Source organism: Leptodactylus fuscus, chromosome 5, assembly GCF_031893055.1.
Source record: "Leptodactylus fuscus isolate aLepFus1 chromosome 5, aLepFus1.hap2, whole genome shotgun sequence".
Classification (NCBI taxonomy): domain Eukaryota; kingdom Metazoa; phylum Chordata; class Amphibia; order Anura; family Leptodactylidae; genus Leptodactylus; species Leptodactylus fuscus.
Genome location: NC_134269.1, coordinates 111416496 through 111435991, shown reverse-complemented (window position 1 = coordinate 111435991; position 19496 = coordinate 111416496). Strand labels below are relative to the sequence as shown.

Sequence of the window (19496 nt, the reverse complement as noted above, 5' to 3'; positions counted from 1 at the left end):
ACACACATTCAGCTCTACTTCATCGGGCTAATAGAATGCATTGGCCAGCGCTGATTGGCCAGAGTACGGAACTCGACCAATCAGCGCTGGCTCTGCTGGAGGAGGCGGAGTCTAAGGTCGGACCTGAATGGAGACTGGTGTGGAGCGATCTTAGACTCCGCCTCCTCCAGCAGAGCCAGCGCTGATTGGCCGAATTCCGTACTCTGGCCAATCAGCACTGGCTAATGCATTGTATTGGCGTGATGAAGCAGTGCTGAATGTGTGTGCTTAGCACACACATTCAGCTCTACTTCATCGGGCTAATAGAATGCATTGGCCAGCGCTGATTGGCCGAATTCCGTACTCTGGCCAATCAGTGCTGGCCAATGCATTCTATTAGCTTGATGAAGCAGAGTGTGCACAAGGGTTCAAGCGCACCCTCGGCTCTGATGTAGGAGAGCCGAGGGTGCACTTGAACCCTTGTGCACCCTCAGCTCTGCTACATCAGAGCCGAGGGTGCGCTTGAACCCTTGTGCACACTCTGCTTCATCAAGCTAATAGAATGCATTGGCCAGCGCTGATTGGCCAATGTATTCTATTAGCCTGATGAAGTAGAGCTGAATGTGTGTGCTAAGCACACACATTCAGCTCTACTTCATCGGGCTAATAGAATGCATTGGCCAGCGCTGATTGGCCAGAGTACGGAACTCGACCAATCAGCGCTGGCTCTGCTGGAGGAGGCGGAGTCTAAGATCGCTCCACACCAGTCTCCATTCAGGTCCGACCTTAGACTCCGCCTCCTCCAGCAGAGCCAGCGCTGATTGGCCGAATTCCGTACTCTGGCCAATCAGCACTGGCTAATGCATTGTATTGGCTTGATGAAGCAGTGCTGAATGTGTGTGCTTAGCACACACATTCAGCTCTACTTCATCGGGCTAATAGAATGCATTGGCCAATCAGCGCTGGCCAATGCATTCTATTAGCGTGAACTGAGTTTGCACAGGGGTTCTAGTGCACCCTCGGCTCTGCTACATCAGATTGCTACATCTGATGTAGCAGTGCCGAGTGTGCATCAGATGTGTAGTTGAGCAAAACTGACTCAGCACTGCTAAGTATGCATTCGCATAGGAATGCATTGGCCAGCCTTCGGCCAATCAGCGCTGGCTCTGCCGGAGGAGGCGGAGTCTAAGGTCGGACCTGAATGGAGACTGGTGTGGAGCGACCTTAGACTCCGCCTCCTCCAGCAGAGCCAGCGCTGATTGGCCGAATTCCGTACTCTGGCCAATCAGCACTGGCTAATGCATTGTATTGGCTTGATGAAGCATTGCTGAATGTGTGTGCTTAGCACACACATTCAGCTCTACTTCATCGGGCTAATAGAATGCATTGGCCAATCAGCGCTGGCCAATGCATTCTATTAGCGTGAACTGAGTTTGCACAGGGGTTCTAGTGCACCCTCGGCTCTGCTACATCAGATTGCTACATCTGATGTAGCAGTGCCGAGTGTGCATCAGATGTGTAGTTGAGCAAAACTGACTCAGCACTGCTAAGTCTCTGCATTCGCATAGGAATGCATTGGCCAGCCTTCGGCCAATCAGCGCTGGCTCTGCCGGAGGAGGCGGAGTCTAAGGTCGGACCTGAATGGAGACTGGTGTGGAGCGATCTTAGACTCCGCCTCCTCCAGCAGAGCCAGCGCTGATTGGTCGAGTTCCGTACTCTGGCCAATCAGCGCTGGCCAATGCATTCTATTAGCCCGATGAAGTAGAGCTGAATGTGTGTGCTTAGCACACACATTCAGCTCTACTTCATCAGGCTAATAGAATACATTGGCCAATCAGCGCTGGCCAATGCATTCTATTAGCTTGATGAAGCAGAGTGTGCACAAGGGTTCAAGCGCACCCTCGGCTCTGATGTAGCAGAGCTGAGGGTGCACAAGGGTTCAAGTGCACCCTCGGCTCTCCTACATCAGAGCCGAGGGTGCGCTTGAACCCTTGTGCAGCCTCGGCTCTGCTACATCAGAGCCGAGGGTGCGCTTGAACCCTTGTGCACACTCTGCTTCATCAAGCTAATAGAATGCATTGGCCAGCACTGATTGGCCAGAGTACGGAATTCGGCCAATCAGCGCTGGCCAATGCATCCCTATGGGAAAAAGTTTATCTCACAAAAATCACAATTAAACACCCGATAGAGCCCCAAAAAGTTATTTTTAATAACATTCCCCCCTAAATAAAGGTTATCCCTAGCTATCCCTGCCTGTACAGCTATCCCTGTCTCATAGTCACAAAGTTCACATTCTCATATGACCCGGATTTGAAATCCACTATTCGTCTAAAATGGAGGTCACCTGATTTCGGCAGCCAATGACTTTTTCCAATTTTTTTCAATGCCCCCAGTGTCGTAGTTCCTGTCCCACCTCCCCTGCGCTGTTATTGGTGCAAAAAAGGCGCCAGGGAAGGTGGGAGGGGAATCGAATTTTGGCGCACTTTACCACGTGGTGTTCGATTCGATTCGAACATGGCGAACACCCTGATATCCGATCGAACATGTGTTCGATAGAACACTGTTCGCTCATCTCTAATAATTATATTACTCCACTAACCTTGTTTCAGTCTACACAGCAAAGCTGCCATGTGGGCTGCAGAAAACAGGAAATATCAGCAGTATACTCCAGCATGGAAACTGGAGTTTTATATGGATAGCAATATTAAAAAACAAAAAACAAGATAAAAATTTGAATTCTTTCAAATATTAAAGTAAAAATTACTTAAACAATGCAATTTTAAAGTAAAACTATAGACAGAATATAACTATTTATAAAACTTCAGTCAATTAACATACCCAGTCTAGTTAACCCAACAGGCTTGTTTTATAGGGGCAATAGTTATTTGTTAGTCATTGTGAGTTGTAACTGCATGGCAAAGACTGGTGTCCCAAAACTCTTAGGCTGAGTTCACATGGAGTATTTTGGTCAGGATTTTGAGACCGAATCCGCCTCAAAATCCTGACCAAAAAAAGTCTCCCTTTGACATCAATGGGATTTTGATTGATTTCTGGGTGTCTTCCCTACCTACTCAGCCCAACCCCTGACTCATAATATAGACTTACCCCTCCATTCTTGCATGCAAGCGCAGTAGAGGTGAATTACAGGCGGTAACGAGCACAGTGTAGAAGAGCGTGTACCGCATAGACAACATCATTACAGGGGGAGGAGCCGTTTCGCTGGAAGAAGCCTGAATGGTAAGTATAATTGAGTGGATGGGGAAAGAGAGTAGTAGTGATGATCTGTTTCTGGAAATGGGGGCATTGGATCATCAGAAAATGTCCCTGGGGCAGTCACATTTGGGTAACTATTAGAGATGAGCGAACAGTGAAATGTTCGAAGTTCGATATTCGATTCGAGTAGCCCCTCAAAACTCGACTGTTTGAACGAATATTGAACCCCATTATAGTTTATGGGGAAAAATACTCGTTTAGGGGGAAACCAATACTCTACTCAGGAGGGTCATCAAGTCCAGTATGACACCTCAGCAAATGATGCCAACACCTCGGGAATGCAACTGGGACAGTAGGAGAAGCATGCCTGGGGGCATCTAACATGCCAAATTCCTTGTATTACCCCACTAATAATGCAGGAGCTGACTTTTCCCGATAGGAAAGCATTGGCCAGCGTTGATTGGCCGAATGCCGTACAGTGTACAGCAATCGGCCAATCAACGCTGGTTCTGCCGGAGGAGGCAGAGTCTAAGATCGGTCCACAGCAGTCTCCATTGTGGTCCTCATATGTAGCAGAGTTGACAGAGTTCTGTACATCTCAGATGTAGCAGCGTTGACTGCACAGCACTGCTACATCTCAGGAATAGCAGAGTTGACAGAGCTCTGTACATCTCAGATGTAGCAGTGTTGACCGCACAGCACTGCTACATCTCAGGAATAGCAGAGTTGACAGAGCTCTGTACATCTCAGGAATAGCAGAGTTGACAGAGCTCTGTACATCTCAGGAATAGCAGAGTTGACAGAGCTCTGTACATCTCAGATGTAGCAGCGTGGACCGCACAGCACTGCTACATCTCAGTAATGGCATCTGAGATATAGCAGAGCTATGTCAACTCTGCTACATCTGAGATCGGACCAAAATGGAGACTGCTGTGGACCGATCTTAGACTCCGCCTCCTCTGACAGAACTAGCGCTGATTGGCCAAATGCTTTCAACGCTGGCCAATGCTTTCCTATGGGGAAAAGTCAGCTCCCGCATAACGCAAGCTGACAGGGATCTCAACTACCATATAATGGGCTGCCATGAGATAGAGCCCCAAAGATGTTTGAGTAACATTCCTACCTAAATAAAGCTAATTCCAAGCTATCCCTGCCTGTACATCTGTCCCTGTCTCACAGTCACATAGTTCACAGTCTCATATGAACCGGATCTGAAATCCACTATTCGTCTAAAGTGGAGATCACCTGATTTCAGCAGCCAATGGCTTTTTCCGATTTTTTTTTCAATGCCTCCGTTGTCGTAGTTGCTTTCCCACCTCCCCTGCACTGTTATTGGTGCAAAAAAAGGGCCAGGGAAGGGGCCACACGGTGGCTCAGTGGTTAGCACTGCAGCCTTGCAGCGCTGGAGTCCTGGTGTTCAAATCCCACCAAGGGCAGAAAACCATCTGTAAGGAGTTTGTATGTTCTCCCCGTGTTTGCATGGATTTCCATCCCATATTACAAAAAAAGACATACTGATAGGCAAAAATGTACATTGTGAGCCCTATGTGGGGCTCACAATCTACATTTAAAAAAAAAAAAAAAAAGTGCCAGGGAAGGTGGGAGGGGAATCCATTTTTTGGGGGGGTTTCCTCGTGGTGTTCGACTGAAATCGAACATCTTGAACAGCCTGATATCCGATCGAACATGTACTCATTTGAACGCTGTTCACTCATCTCTAGTAACTATACATTTTTCATAATTGAGAGTTATTTAGAAAGTAAGAAGGAGAGGGTGGTTAGCATAGTGTAGAGATTTCCAGTTATCGTGGACATCTCCTTTAAATACCAGATACAGCCAATGGACAGATATGATCCTGTTTTCGAGGCATTTAAATCCATATAGCCTATATATAAACAATAAAAATAACAATAAATGAATGAGATGGAATATTTTATGCAGTAGTATTATAATAAGAAGGAACACTGTGTGTGTTTTATACTGTAATAGTGATTACATTTATCATATTTAATATGTAAACTGGAATACAATGTTTTAGTGAATGGTTGATATCTACAGAGTACCAATATCAGCTCACTGAAAGCGTTCTTAAAACCACAACTCAAGCCGGTAATACAGAAAAACTAACCTGCACTCCTATACAACTGAAGAACAGCTGCCTTCTAGGTTTTCTAGTATAAAGATGTGTGCCATACAGTACGTTTCATTACATATTTATTGTGATTATTTAGTTACAAGAAAAAAAAATGTTGTGCTTACATGTCAAACGAATGTTTCTTACAGTGGATAATCTTTTCGGATAACTTCATGTTTTACTTACCCCTTTCCTTCTGTCATGTCCTTCCCCATCCCTTGGTTGAACTTGATAGATGTTTTTTTTCAATGGTATTATGTAACTGTAACACTAGAGGGCAACAGCAATCTGTCTTTTAATGTCATCATTTCTGTTTGTATTGGTATATGTTCAATTACAAATTCATTACAGTGTCCATATCTGTCTGACAGTGTATGTTGATCTTGAGAATGAAAATGTGAAATAGAAAAATGATTTATTAAAATGTCGAGGAAATATAACTAATATTTAGTAAAATCATGCACTGTATGTTAAAACATAAACATTTAATGTTGTATGAACATCTAGTAAACACATATATTGCAGGATCTGTATAAACTATTTCCTAGTAATATATATATATATATTGTCAGGGTCTGGGGTTGCTAGGTGGGGTGGCATAGACACACAAGTCCAGTTTCTTTAGTCCAAAACAAAGGTAGAGTTTATTTTCACTCAAAAAGGTAGTGCAGCAACAAAAGGAAACAATACAAAAATAAATACCTGCCCGTCTAGGCTCTAACTAAACATAGAATAGGTTACCTCACCTAGAATAACAGAAATCAAAAAGCCAGTAGAATCACTCAGGACACAGCTCCAAAAATATGACCTCTCTCTTGGCTCTCCAGCCAATCTCTGCCCCAAAGTGTTACTGCTGGAGCTGGCTTCTTAAGCCTCCTTGACGAGGAGACTCTCTGTAGCTGAGTTGCTGCTGGAACATCCCCAATGTGTGGACTGGAGGGGGGTGGAATGACAGGTTCCACTACCAATCCTACCTGTCATTCCTAAAAATCCAGCCCAATACGGAGCATTTACCAAAATGCTCAGCAGATACATACATTTTTTTTTAATAAAAAGTATGAACATTGTTATTTGTCTTACAATACTTTATATATAAAGATGAACCAGAGTTAGTTGAACTGTCAATGACTACAAGCACCCTATGAGTACTCTACATATTATTTACTGTAGCATTTTATTGAACTTCTGACCGAAATATATCATTGGATCAATTCTCTGCATGCTTTATTCAATTACTTTGAACTCATATCCTTTCTATTACCATGGTCACTAACAGTAACTCAGCAACCCTTCTGCCCCGGCACTCCTTTCTCTTACTCCTTTTGACCTTACACAGTAGTTCTCTATTACTCACAAAGACGGTCACATATTTCACCTCACTTTCACCTGTCTCTGCTTGATCTTTAATGTTTTAAGCTAACCTTTCATGTTATTCACTTTTCTTTGGTTTGGTTCTTTGTTATCTCTGTGCAGAAAAACACACACAAACTGCTGTAATATAGGTATTAACTCTTTCATTGACTATGTAGCCTTCCTTTATAATATCCTCCCCACTAAATCTGCGACAGACAAATGAACCATTTTTGTTTGTTTCTTATCAATTACTAAGTCCTAGTTTATAAGGCTAAAACCCCACATTGCAGAAATGCTGCGTTTTTTGCTTCAGATTTTGCTGCTTTTTTTGAGCCAAAGTCAGGCATGGCTTGAAAAGGAATGGAAAATATAAAGGAGGCGCTTAGACGTTTCCCTTCTGTTAAATGCACCCCTGATTTTGGTTAAAAAAAATGCAGAAAAATCTGCACCAATAAATGCTGTTTCCCCAACATGAGGCCTTAGCCTCATCAGACTGAAATGCCACCAGAGGAACTTGTTCTGGGGGCCCACGCAACAACTTCTTGTTAGCCCACACAGTATAAAATGTTCCCAAGAGCCCTCCTCCACAGTATAATGCTCCACAGATTAATATGCTCCCCAGAGCCCTCTAACAGTATAATGCTCCACAGTGGCCCCACACTGTGTAAAATGTTCCCAATAGTCTCCCCCAACAATATAATATGCTTCGGAAGCTTTAGTTGCTTTATATAAACCCCACAAAATTTGTTTCAACAAATTTTCCTGAGACTCAGCCCTCTGATTCATTCTGTTGTTATTATTGTACTCTGTGATCTCAGAGTATAATAAGCAGAGGCCGAGGAGAGGAAAGTAAAAGTTATACTCCCCTCTCCTGGGCATCCTCGCGGCATTTGGCTGTCTCTGGCATTCTCTTCAGACCTTTTCCAACCTCTGGCTCATGTCACATACCCTGAGAGTCATGATGCTAGTGTACCCAGCATGACCACTGAAGTCCAATCATAGGCTTCAGCATGACCCCAGAACATATGATGTCAGCCAAAGGCCGGAAGAAGATGCCAGGGACTGCTGGACACTGAGGAGGTGTGAGTATAAGTGTTATTTATTTATTTATTTATTTATTTATTTATTTATTTTAAACGGTAGTGTTTATTAAGTTTTCAATAGAGAAAAAGTAAAATGTTGTACAAAAGAACCCCAACAGAAATAGTAATAGAGGAACAAAACAGACAATCAAATAGTACTGCAATATCAGCAATAAACCGAGAATCCCAAAGACAGACAAACACAAAGGGGGAGACTAAAGACAAAAGACAAGAAGGAAAAAAGGTGGGGGTAATGTAAAAGGATCAAAGGCCCTGGATGGTACAATACGTGTCCCATGGCTCCCAGACAGACCGGAACTTCTCCACCGTATTATTCAGCATAGCCATGAGATACTCCATGCATCTAACATTCTTAATACAAGCCAGTAAGGAAGGACCTGTGTGAAGCTGGGTACTCTTTCAATGAAGGGCAATGAGGGACTTAACCGCTGTGCAAAGATATAAAAACAGCATAGAAGACTTGTTAGCCAGGAGCCTAGGGGGGAAGTTGAGATGATAGACCAACGGGTCCAGGGGGACACCATGAAGGAAAATCTTATCCATCATGGACTTCACCTCCGTCCAAAAGGGGCGCATCAAAGGGCAGTTCCAAAATATATGAAACAATGTCCCTATGTCAGAAAGACACCTCCAACAAACAGAGGGGATACTAGAATTTAGAATATGAAGGAGGGCTGGCATATGATACCAGTGTAGTAAAATCTTATACTGAGCCTCACGATAGGTTATGCAAGTGGAGGACTTAATAGCGCGGGACCAAATAACCTGCCACTGGGCCAGTGAAATCTGCTTACCAAGATTAGAAATGAGCGAACACTAAAATGTTCGAGGTTCGAAATTCGATTCGAACAGCCGCTCACTGTTCGAGTGTTCGAATGGGTTTCGAACCCCATTATAGTCTATGGGGAACATAAACTCGTTAAGGGGGAAACCCAAATTCGTGTCTGGAGGGTCACCAAGTCCACTATGACACCCCAGGAAATGATACCAACACCCTGGAATGACACTGGGACAGCAGGGGAAGCATGTCTGGGGGCATAAAAGTCACTTTATTTCATGGAAATCCCTGTCAGTTTGCGATTTTCGCAAGCTAACTTTTCCCCATAGAAATGCATTGGCCAGTGCTGATTGGCCAGAGTACGGAACTCGACCAATCAGCGCTGGCTCTGCTGGAGGAGGCGGAGTCTAAGATCGCTCCACACCAGTCTCCATTCAGGTCCGACCTTAGACTCCGCCTCCTCCGGCAGAGCCAGCGCTGATTGGCCGAAGGCTGGCCAATGCATTCCTATGCGAATGCAGAGACTTAGCAGTGCTGAGTCAGTTTTGCTCAACTACACATCTGATGCACACTCGGCACTGCTACATCAGATGTAGCAATCTGATGTAGCAGAGCCGAGGGTGCACTAGAACCCCTGTGCAAACTCAGTTCACGCTAATAGAATGCATTGGCCAGCGCTGATTGGCCAATGCATTCTATTAGCCCGATGAAGTAGAGCTGAATGTGTGTGTTAAGCACACACATTCAGCACTGCTTCATCACGCCAATACAATGCATTAGCCAGTGCTGATTGGCCAGAGTACGGAATTCGGCCAATCAGCGCTGGCTCTGCTGGAGGAGGCGGAGTCTAAGGTCGGACCTGAATGGAGACTGGTGTGGAGCGACCTTAGACTCCGCCTCCTCCAGCAGAGCCAGCGCTGATTGGCCGAATTCCGTACTCTGGCCAATCAGCGCTGGCCAATGCATTCTATTAGCCCGATGAAGTAGAGCTGAATGTGTGTGCTAAGCACACACATTCAGCACTGCTTCATCACGCCAATACAATGCATTAGCCAGTGCTGATTGGCCAGAGTACGGAATTCGGCCAATCAGCGCTGGCTCTGCTGGAGGAGGCGGAGTCTAAGGTCGGACCTGAATGGAGACTGGTGTGGAGCGATCTTAGACTCCGCCTCCTCCAGCAGAGCCAGCGCTGATTGGCCGAATTCCGTACTCTGGCCAATCAGCGCTGGCCAATGCATTCTATTAGCCCGATGAAGTAGAGCTGAATGTGTGTGCTTAGCACACACATTCAGCTCTACTTCATCGGGCTAATAGAATGCATTGGCCAATCAGCGCTGGCCAATGCATTCTATTAGCTTGATGAAGCAGAGTGTGCACAAGGGTTCAAGCGCACCCTCGGCTCTGATGTAGCAGAGCCGAGGGTGCACAAGGGTTCAAGTGCACCCTCGGCTCTCCTACATCAGAGCCGAGGGTGCGCTTGAACCCTTGTGCAGCCTCAGCTCTGCTACATCAGAGCCGAGGGTGCGCTTGAACCCTTGTGCACACTCTGCTTCATCAAGCTAATAGAATGCATTGGCCAGCACTGATTGGCCAGAGTACGGAATTCGGCCAATCAGCGCTGGCCAATGCATCCCTATGGGAAAAAGTTTATCTCACAAAAATCACAATTACACACCCGATAGAGCCCCAAAAAGTTATTTTTAATAACATTCCCCCCTAAATAAAGGTTATCCCTAGCTATTTCTGCCTGTACAGCTATCCCTGTCTCATAGTCACAAAGTTCACATTCTCATATGACCCGGATTTGAAATCCACTATTCGTCTAAAATGGAGGTCACCTGATTTCGGCAGCCAATGACTTTTTCCAATTTTTTTCAATGCCCCCAGTGTCGTAGTTCCTGTCCCACCTCCCCTGCGCTGTTATTGGTGCAAAAAAGGCGCCAGGGAAGGTGGGAGGGGAATCGAATTTTGGCGCACTTTACCACGCGGTGTTCGATTCGATTCGAACATGGCGAACACCCTGATATCGATTCTCGAAAGCCTTGGGGACGGAGACCTGCAGAGCCCCAAATTCAGAGAGAAAAAAATGTGCTATCTGCCGATAATGAAACCATTCAGACTTAGGCATGTTCAGGGTATCAGTGAAATAGTCAAAGGGCCTGGGTTCAAGAGAAAAGGGGTCCATCAGGTGCGCCACATGAAACAAACCAAGCTTATCCCAAGGTTGTACCATGCTAGCTGTCAGTCCCTCCGGGAGGAGAGGATTATAGTGGAAGGAGACCATACAGGACTCGGGAGAGGCGAGAGGAAATAATTTATGGCAGGTAACCCAGATAGATCTGGTATGTCGGATGGGACTCAGAAGAGGGACGGTGGGAACAGGAGGTGTGCAGGGCCACAGGAAGGCATTAGGATAGGTAGGGGCCAACCACAGCTTCTCTAGTTCGACCCACTTGGTAAAGGCCTGTGCGCAACCCGAACTGGTATGCAGTGCAGTTGGGTAGCCCAATAAAAGTGGAGAAGGTGTGGACCACAAGCCCCCCTCCGCCTTGCCAGCCAGCATAACAGAGCGGGGAATACAGTGGCGTTTCCCATTCCAAATTAATTGGAAGAGGGCCCTCTGGAGGGACCACAATTCCGAGCGGAGGGACAGCAAGAGGGAGGGTTTCAAAGTAATACAGGATTTTAGGGAGAAGAGTCATCTTAATAGCCATAATACGACCCATGAGTTAAAGGTGAAGAGGGGGCACCACTTAACCAGAAGTAAAGTGCAGCCACTGACAGTAAAGTGCAGCCACTATATACTACTATATACACTGTCTACCAATAAGTATTTGGACATCCATGCAAATGAAGATATCTGTGGTGTCAAACCTTCCGCCATTAAATATCGTGTACAGGTAGGAAACAGCATTGGCATTAGTCGCATGCAAGATTCCACAAAGTGCAGAGTTGTCCAATTTCGGGAAAGGGGTAATTGTCAGGTATAACCGAAATGGTCGATCCTAAAGGGAAATAGCAAGCAAACTGAAATACCCAAAATCGACAGTGGCCTATGTGATTATGAAGTGGAAGGTGAATGGTGACTGAGTCGGCAGACCCCCAAAACTGTAGCCATCCAAAATTGGTGAAAGTATTTACCTGTCTTCTGCAAGCCAAATGGAATAAAATACCACTAGCCGTCATACAAGGACTTGTGGAAAGCCTGCCCTGGAGGGTTGAGGCTGTAATTGCTGCTTGTGGAGACTCTACCAACTATTGAATATGAATAAATGTTCTTTTTCTATTCTACCAGAGGTGTCCAAATACTTATTAATAGACAGTGTATTATAAAACCCTTCCACCTGTTCTCATATGCAGAATGGGATAGGATGTTTGAAGAAGATTCTCAGGAATGGCATAGAACCAAAAGAGATGTCTCTGGTTTTTTTTTTAATGCTCAGGTCTACATTGATGAAATAGGAGTTCCAAAGGGAGTACCGAATGAATGTAAGGCAATGTAACCAGATTGCTGCGGGGTTTGAGTCTTTTCTCATGTGGTGGATAACAATAAATATGAATATTGACTGGCTAAATTATTTCTATTATAACCAGCAGAGATTTGTTAACTATACTAGGGATGCTGGGAAAGGTATTGCAGAACTATTAGGTCCGTCACTACTAGGAGGAGGAGATGGAGCAGCAATTTCCAGCACAAAAGATGTATGTAGTTTAGCAGCAAATGGAAAAATGTAATTGGCTTAGAGCTCACAGCAAAGATTTTACATTAAAGAAAGATACATCAACCCAATTGGCCAGAGAGACAGTGTGTGCTCACAGAAACTGGCAGAAGGACTTTGAATTAATAAAAAAAGAAATTGAAGGAAGTAAAGGATAAGATTTACAATGTACAGGATATATACAACAGTTTTGTCTGCACTTCTCATCTAGAGTTTCTTAAGAAGTGATTGAGATAGTTCAGGTCAGTGTCAGGGCATCCTTATTTCAAAAAGGAAAGTCTCTTTTTATTGACTGATCAATTCCTAAAATATGTATGTTGAAAAGTAAAAGTGTTCATGTTTTGAGACCAGAATCAATTTTTACCCTAATAGCAAATGCTCACTGGTGGCATATTCTGTTAATAAGCACATAGCCATACATATAAACATAGGAGAAAGGTTCAGATAAGAACCGAAACGTCGCTGCTTGGAATAAATCCACACTTTTTTTAAATATTGGAGTGCTGCCATTTTTTCCATTTCATACATATAAACAAATAGATAAAATACACAAGTACATTTAAGGGTAAGGTCACACGGTGAAAATTTTTACTACGGTGTGACTTTTCCACATGTCTAGCTGCAACGGGTTGCCACGAAATCCGTGGGAAGATAGGGCATGCCGCTTTTTTTCCCCGCTAGCTAAAAAAAAATTTTTGCGGGAAAAAAATGAGGGACTCCCATGGAAATGAATGGTAGACATTTTTGGAGGTGGATTTTGAGGTGCATTCTGGGTCAAAATTTGCCTGCAAAATATTCGGTGTGAACATTCCCTTATAAAAAAAAAGCCCTTGTCTACACAAATTGTTCCTTCCCCCTTCATCCAAAAATACAATAGGGAACTTATTTAAATAGACTAGGTTAATGTCAAGTTACAAATTTGAAAATAATACTAATATATATATATATATATATATATATATATATATATATATATATATATATATGAATTTAGTGATACATATCTAGGAGTAATAACAGAAGTAAGGCATAACGACAAACATAAAGACAAATGTTGCAATTTTTTTGGCATTTACGCCACATGGGACCTCAGCTTAAAAATGTTTTTAATATTTTACTAAACAGCTTTTTTACGGTTTTTATTAGTCCCACAAGGGATTAGAACTTACGATCAGTACCCCATTATATGTGTGTGCCAGGATCCTGCTGCTAATCACGTAGGTACCCTGGCAGGATGGCTATTAATCATGGAGTATTAACGGCCCCTCACTCATGAAGGATATATTTATGGGTTAAAGTCCATAAGTGAAAAATGAGTCTTCTTTGACAAAACAAAACCTGCATAGTTGAGCAATAAATAACAGCGTCTATGACAATACCAGGTGTCTTTCTACCATGCACTGGTTAGAAGGCATTGTCCAGCAAATTTAACTAAACCGGTAGAGTATGTAGTAGCATTTCACACCCAATACTCTGCCCTAAAACACTGGAGAAGAAAACATGCACCAAGTTAGACTAGACAGTCCAATAATGTGACAGATTTATCATCCGATACTAAACACTTTGATAAATCTGACTATTTTAAGACTGTCTAGTCTAACTTTGCACTATTTAATGTTTAGTTAGTATTAAACCTATCCCAATTTGTCTGCACCTTGTTATTCGCATGCTACAAGTATAGCTGATTACCCAGAAGCTTAGTCCTAACAGTAGAGATGGACAACAGAATGGACAATCCAACTCCATGCCCTTTTCCAAAAAGACAGTTTCATGAATTGTGATCTTTCCACTACACGCACAGCACTCTACCTGGAGTATAAGACACATATGACAAAAAGACAGGAGAAATTGTTGGGTTTGTTCCCCACTCACCACTTTTCATGAAAGTGGGAAGAGCAAGGAAGAGATCAAGGTGGGCAAGGGAAGGGAAAGCCTCGGCCCAACAAATTTACTACAACTCATGCCAAAAGGCTGGTGTGAATGATACCTGAAATTTATGCCAGCTCCTGACTGGCATAGACTTCAATTAAGGCACACATGAGCACATCTGAATTTTTAAGAAGCCAGAGCCTCATAATAATTCAGGCGCAGATAGCATCAGCATAGATTAAGGGCAGGTACAGAAGGCCAGTCTTATTAAATCCCCCCATTATGTAACGTTTATAGTTTGAAGTTATATTTGACATACAATTTGCCGTAACTAATCTTTGTCCTCAAAATGGTATCAACAATTCACTGTATAAAATCAGGAACTAGATATCAAAACTAATGTTAATTAAAACTTCAATAAAACTAACCTAAAGTGCACCTAAATAATGATACGCCTAAAAGTCACATCACCCTTTAGGCATATCATTCAATAGGAGATTGGACCACTGATAATATCATACAGTGATGCAAAATATCTGTAATGTAAAACTAAATACCTTGATATTATACCTACTCTGCCCCCCATTCTGATAATTTACTGCTCCAAAGGAGGCAAATAAAACTTTTTCTACCAACAGAGTATTATAGCCAACAGAGTGATGATATACAAAAAGACCTCATGCATGTCCTAAGTTTATATTTATCAGGAGTCAATAAACCACTTTGATAACAATATGTATATTGTGAAATAAAGTATACATATAATGTACCCATATTGATAACATCTGAGCATGTGGTGACTCAGGTGCTCCACATGCTTAGTGAATTATCAGACTCATGCCCTGGCTATTAACAGGCCAGTAACTAATCAAACCAGTAACCAGTCTATAATGGGGGGACTTCCCATATTACATCATAATAAATTTATGTTAGGGAATTGCTAGGACAGCAATTCCCCAGTAGCTGTTGAACCCTGGGATGGGACACAAGAGACAGTGAGCCCTAAGCGGAAGCCCCCAACTGTCCCTTCCTATTGCCAGGCCCTATCCTACGTAATAGGCGGCAACCACGAAGACGGTCCCTTCCTGTATATGTGAGACACAAAACGCAGACAAGACGAACAACAACAAAGGGAGGTCAGCTAGCCAAGGGTCAGTAACAGTCGAGCGATGCAGTGCCAAATCGGAGTCCAAAGAATAGTCAGTAGGGAAAGCCAAAGGTCAAGGATAAGAAAGCAAGCAAAATAGTGACAGGAGCAGGTACGCACAAGGCAATAGCAAGCACTGGTGTGAATGAGAGCCAAGACTAAATAGAGAGGAAGAACCCGCCCAAGGAGATGACATCAAGGCTGGCTGTCAATGACAGGGCAAGACCAGATTAACCATTAGAGGAGCAGAGAAAACTGAAGGTGAAGGAGATAGGTATGGTGGAAAATCAATTATCAAGGTGAAAGAATAGGGCAGTGTTCAGACAGTGCAAGAAGAACAGAAAGGAATAAATCATAACCAAACAGATCTCCTGCGCCGCAGCATGCGGCTGGATGATGACGCCAAAGCCCGGACGGGCAAAGATGTTACAATTAATCTGTCTATCAAGCCATGTAACCGGCCCATTCTTGGATTCAATTTAATGGCAATTGTGCACAATCCTATCCTGGGAGTTCTTACCACGCCAGTTTGTAATTTGTGGGTAACCCAACATTTTATCCGCAATATCCAGATCAGATGTAAGGATCCTCCAATATGAGCCCAGAATTTTACAGATTTGATTCAACCTGGCATCCAATATGCTGATAACCCTAATGGTCTGTACTTGATTACTTTATAACTCTGTCACCAATAGATAGGCTCTATCTGAGGTCTGTGGTCTTCCATAAACTCTCTTAGGAATCTATCCACGAACTTCCTCAATAGTACATGTACCTGATCCTCAAAGTCATCGAAGAGCAATTACAACGCTGATGTTCGGAATTAAACTATTTATTCTGGAAACAATAGATCAGCCTTTTAATAGAGAAAGGTCCTTGTACACTTTTGGTAATATATAAAAGGACACCATTATAGGAAATTCCAGAAATAAAAGTCAACTCACTCACAGTTTTGTGACTCTGTGACAGCTATTCATTTTTGTCAACCCTGTTAAAAATGTTCTGCATATATTGCATTATTTTATATGTAGTGTATACACATTATTTCATTTTTATATATTTTAAATATTTTATACATTTTTAACACTTCCAAAAGAAAAAAACTAAATAAAACAAAAAAGATGTGAAAACTTATGACCTTTTTGTGTTTTACAAAAGAGGTTTTCATTAAAGATCAATTAAATTACTGTACATGTATGTGCATATGAATAAATATTGCTATATGATTCTATGGTACAGGTGTAGATGAAACAAAGTTGTGATAAACTTACAACACTGCACAGAATAAATTTACATTTGTTTAGAAAATTGTTTGGTCTTTAAAATACTCAAGTTTCTTTTTTCCTCTTTGTATTCCAACAATGAGTGCTTTGTTCATGCATAGAAGCATTGTCCTTTGTGACCTTGCCATAGGCACATTGCCTGCCATATGACAAACTGGAAACACATGCATATAATCACAGTCTGTTTCGTGTCTGAAGTTTACTCTTCAAGAAAGAAACATAGTTTTGCATATTTAAAGGCTCAATTGTCATATGGAAACAAATATAAATCCAAAAATGTCACAATGTGGTAACTTTTATTCAAATTTAGGCCAAATATAGATGTGTACTCCCTTACCAATCCCTTATATGTCTTTATCAAGTTAGGCTATGTTCACATATACTTAATGGGGTCAGTTGGACTCTGTGTTTTACCACTGTTTTATTGGTTCGCCTTTCCATTGTTTGAATCCTCACAAAGACCCAAACCACAGAGAGGTGATGCTAGTGTGAACCCAGCACATTTTCTATAAGCAACATGATCTCCTGATAGTATAACACAAAGAGATATGCTAGTTCTCCTATTTGTGTCCCCCACTGGATGGAAGGCGTGCATTGAAGCATTTTAATGATTTTTTTAGCATGTTGTCTTAATCTTAAGAGAAAAACCATAAACAGTGCATTTATATTAATATAGTTTTATTTTTAAATAACTTGTTACAGCTGCTTGAACTTACAGCCTAGACATCATGCAATATGTTACATCAGTTATTTGCATAGCTACTTCCTAAGTATATATTACGCAAACTGAACAGCTCCACTGCCTATGACGTTTTCAGATATTATTGCCTGGCACATTTCCTTTTTCAGGATGACATACTCATAACACATTTTTGTAGGGCATACAGGTAGTATTAGGATATAGATCAATGTGAATTAGTAATCCCCTAATAACAGTTTATAAAGCCAAACTATATGCTTATAAAAGTGAAATATTTGGCATTGCACAACATAAATGTTTTACTTTAATGCAAATTTCAGTTTAAAGTCTTTTGTTATTTTTTTCCAATAAGTTTGCTAAATTTTGTGAGCAGATGGAGAAGAGCATAAACTGTGACAAGCAATGATTTTCTATTACTGGGAATTGCTTATTTAAATAGCAAATAAAACAAAGGTAATATTAGTTCCACATGTTTTGCCAAGGGAGTAATGGAGGACACAATGGAGAAGGTAATGACCTAACACAATGACTAGGAGTTTTGAAAGCCTTTTAATAAAACTGATTTGGGTTCACAGTTTCTTCTCATCAGATCACAGTATGAATTTGATGCTTTTAATGAATTTACATCCGGCTGCCTTCATATATGTAGAAAATCATTTCTGCCTATCACTGCAAATGAAAAAGCAATGGTGTCTGAATCTCAATATGATAATCCAATTAATAAATAAAACATTTAAGTGAAGAATATATCATAGAAGAACATTCATTACTTAATAAAAGCTCAAGTTAATAATAAATATATTTTTATGGCTACAACATATTCCACTCCACAGATCAGAGGGACATTTACAAACAGAATCAGGAATTATATAAGTAGCAAGTCAAACAATCTATATTATTTTCTATAATATTCCAGCCATGAAAATACACTTAAAACTATTTGAGTGCATGGCGTTTGGAAGCTGCTTTTAGATGAAGGGACCAGATTTTGAGGAAGAGTGCAAGTGTCAAGTTAAACTTTGCTACATCTGCAATTGTTTGATTCTGCAAATGTAGAAAAAAATGAAAAAAAATAAATAAAAAATCTGATACTGTAGATACTTGGTAATTCCATAATTGTAAAGAAAAAGCAAAAAGTAGGGGGCCCTCACCGGAGCATTATTTCAAGTGAGGCTTGAAAAAGTGCCCTCAGCACAAAATGGTCGTTGCCTAGCCTTCATTGTTGCATTTACTACATCCCATGTGCTATCATGGATGTTTTTATAAACACATGGAATAAAGACTGATTTTAAGCACTAACGCTCTGGCAAGTGAACCCTATGATAGATTAGCATGACAGCTGGGAGCCTATTGAAGGCTCCCAGGCTTGTCATTACATCAGTTCTATTACTCTGGTTGTAGTGAGTATGGTTTATTGATCAAGCATTGGAGGAGGACAATGGAAGTAGACAGTTCAGGGAAACTCTACGATGTTGGGAGCATTTATGGGGGTGCCTCTGAAATGCATGCTTGTTGGACAAATATCTAAATAAATCATAATAATCATGAGAAATCATGGATGTGGAGGTTCTGATAATAGAGGATGGTAATCTTAGGTCATTGACCTAACAGAGAGCACGGCTTGGGTGATAGAGATGTGGAATGAAATGTAGGGAGGTGTAGCTTTATGGAAAGCCTTGTGGATGAGGGAGATAAGTTTATATTATATTCTGTATTGAATAGGCAGCCAATGTAGTGACTGGCACAGACCAGAGGCATCGCTGTAGCGTCTAGCCTGATAGATGAGCCTGGCTGATGATAGATTGTAGAGGGGAAAGTTTAGTAAGGTGGAAGACCGATTATAAGGGAGTTAGAGTATCAGGGCAAAGATAAACTAAAGAAGGTAAATGTAAAGCTTTGACATTAAACTTTTTTTTTTTTTAAATAAAACTAGTTGCAATTTTCATAAGTGCTAAATTAAACAAGTAAAAAAGTATAATCAAATAGTTCATGTTTCAACATTAGTGTCTAACCTATCTCTCTATATTATAAAAATGAGTTTCTGTCTGTCTGTCTGTCTGTTCTCTATTGCAAACCAAATGACTGGACCGATCTTCACCAAATTTGGCAAAGAGATACTTCAGGTATCCGGGAAGGTTTAAGATGAGACTCCAATTCGCTCGGACGTACCGTTGCTAAGATACAGCATTCCAAATACAATGATCCCCCCCCCTTAGCC

General features: G+C 41.9%; 1 long non-coding RNA gene across 1 annotated transcript in view; it reads left to right on the top strand.

Annotated features, from left to right (window-relative positions):
* LOC142203372 (uncharacterized) overlaps nt 1-19064 on the top strand; it is a 719604-nt gene extending 700540 nt beyond the window's left edge. Inside the window, exon 3 of the long non-coding RNA XR_012716106.1 lies at nt 18970-19064. This is a non-coding gene — a long non-coding RNA (uncharacterized LOC142203372). The remainder of the gene's footprint in view (nt 1-18969) is intronic.
* The last annotated feature ends 432 nt before the right edge of the window (nt 19065-19496 follow it).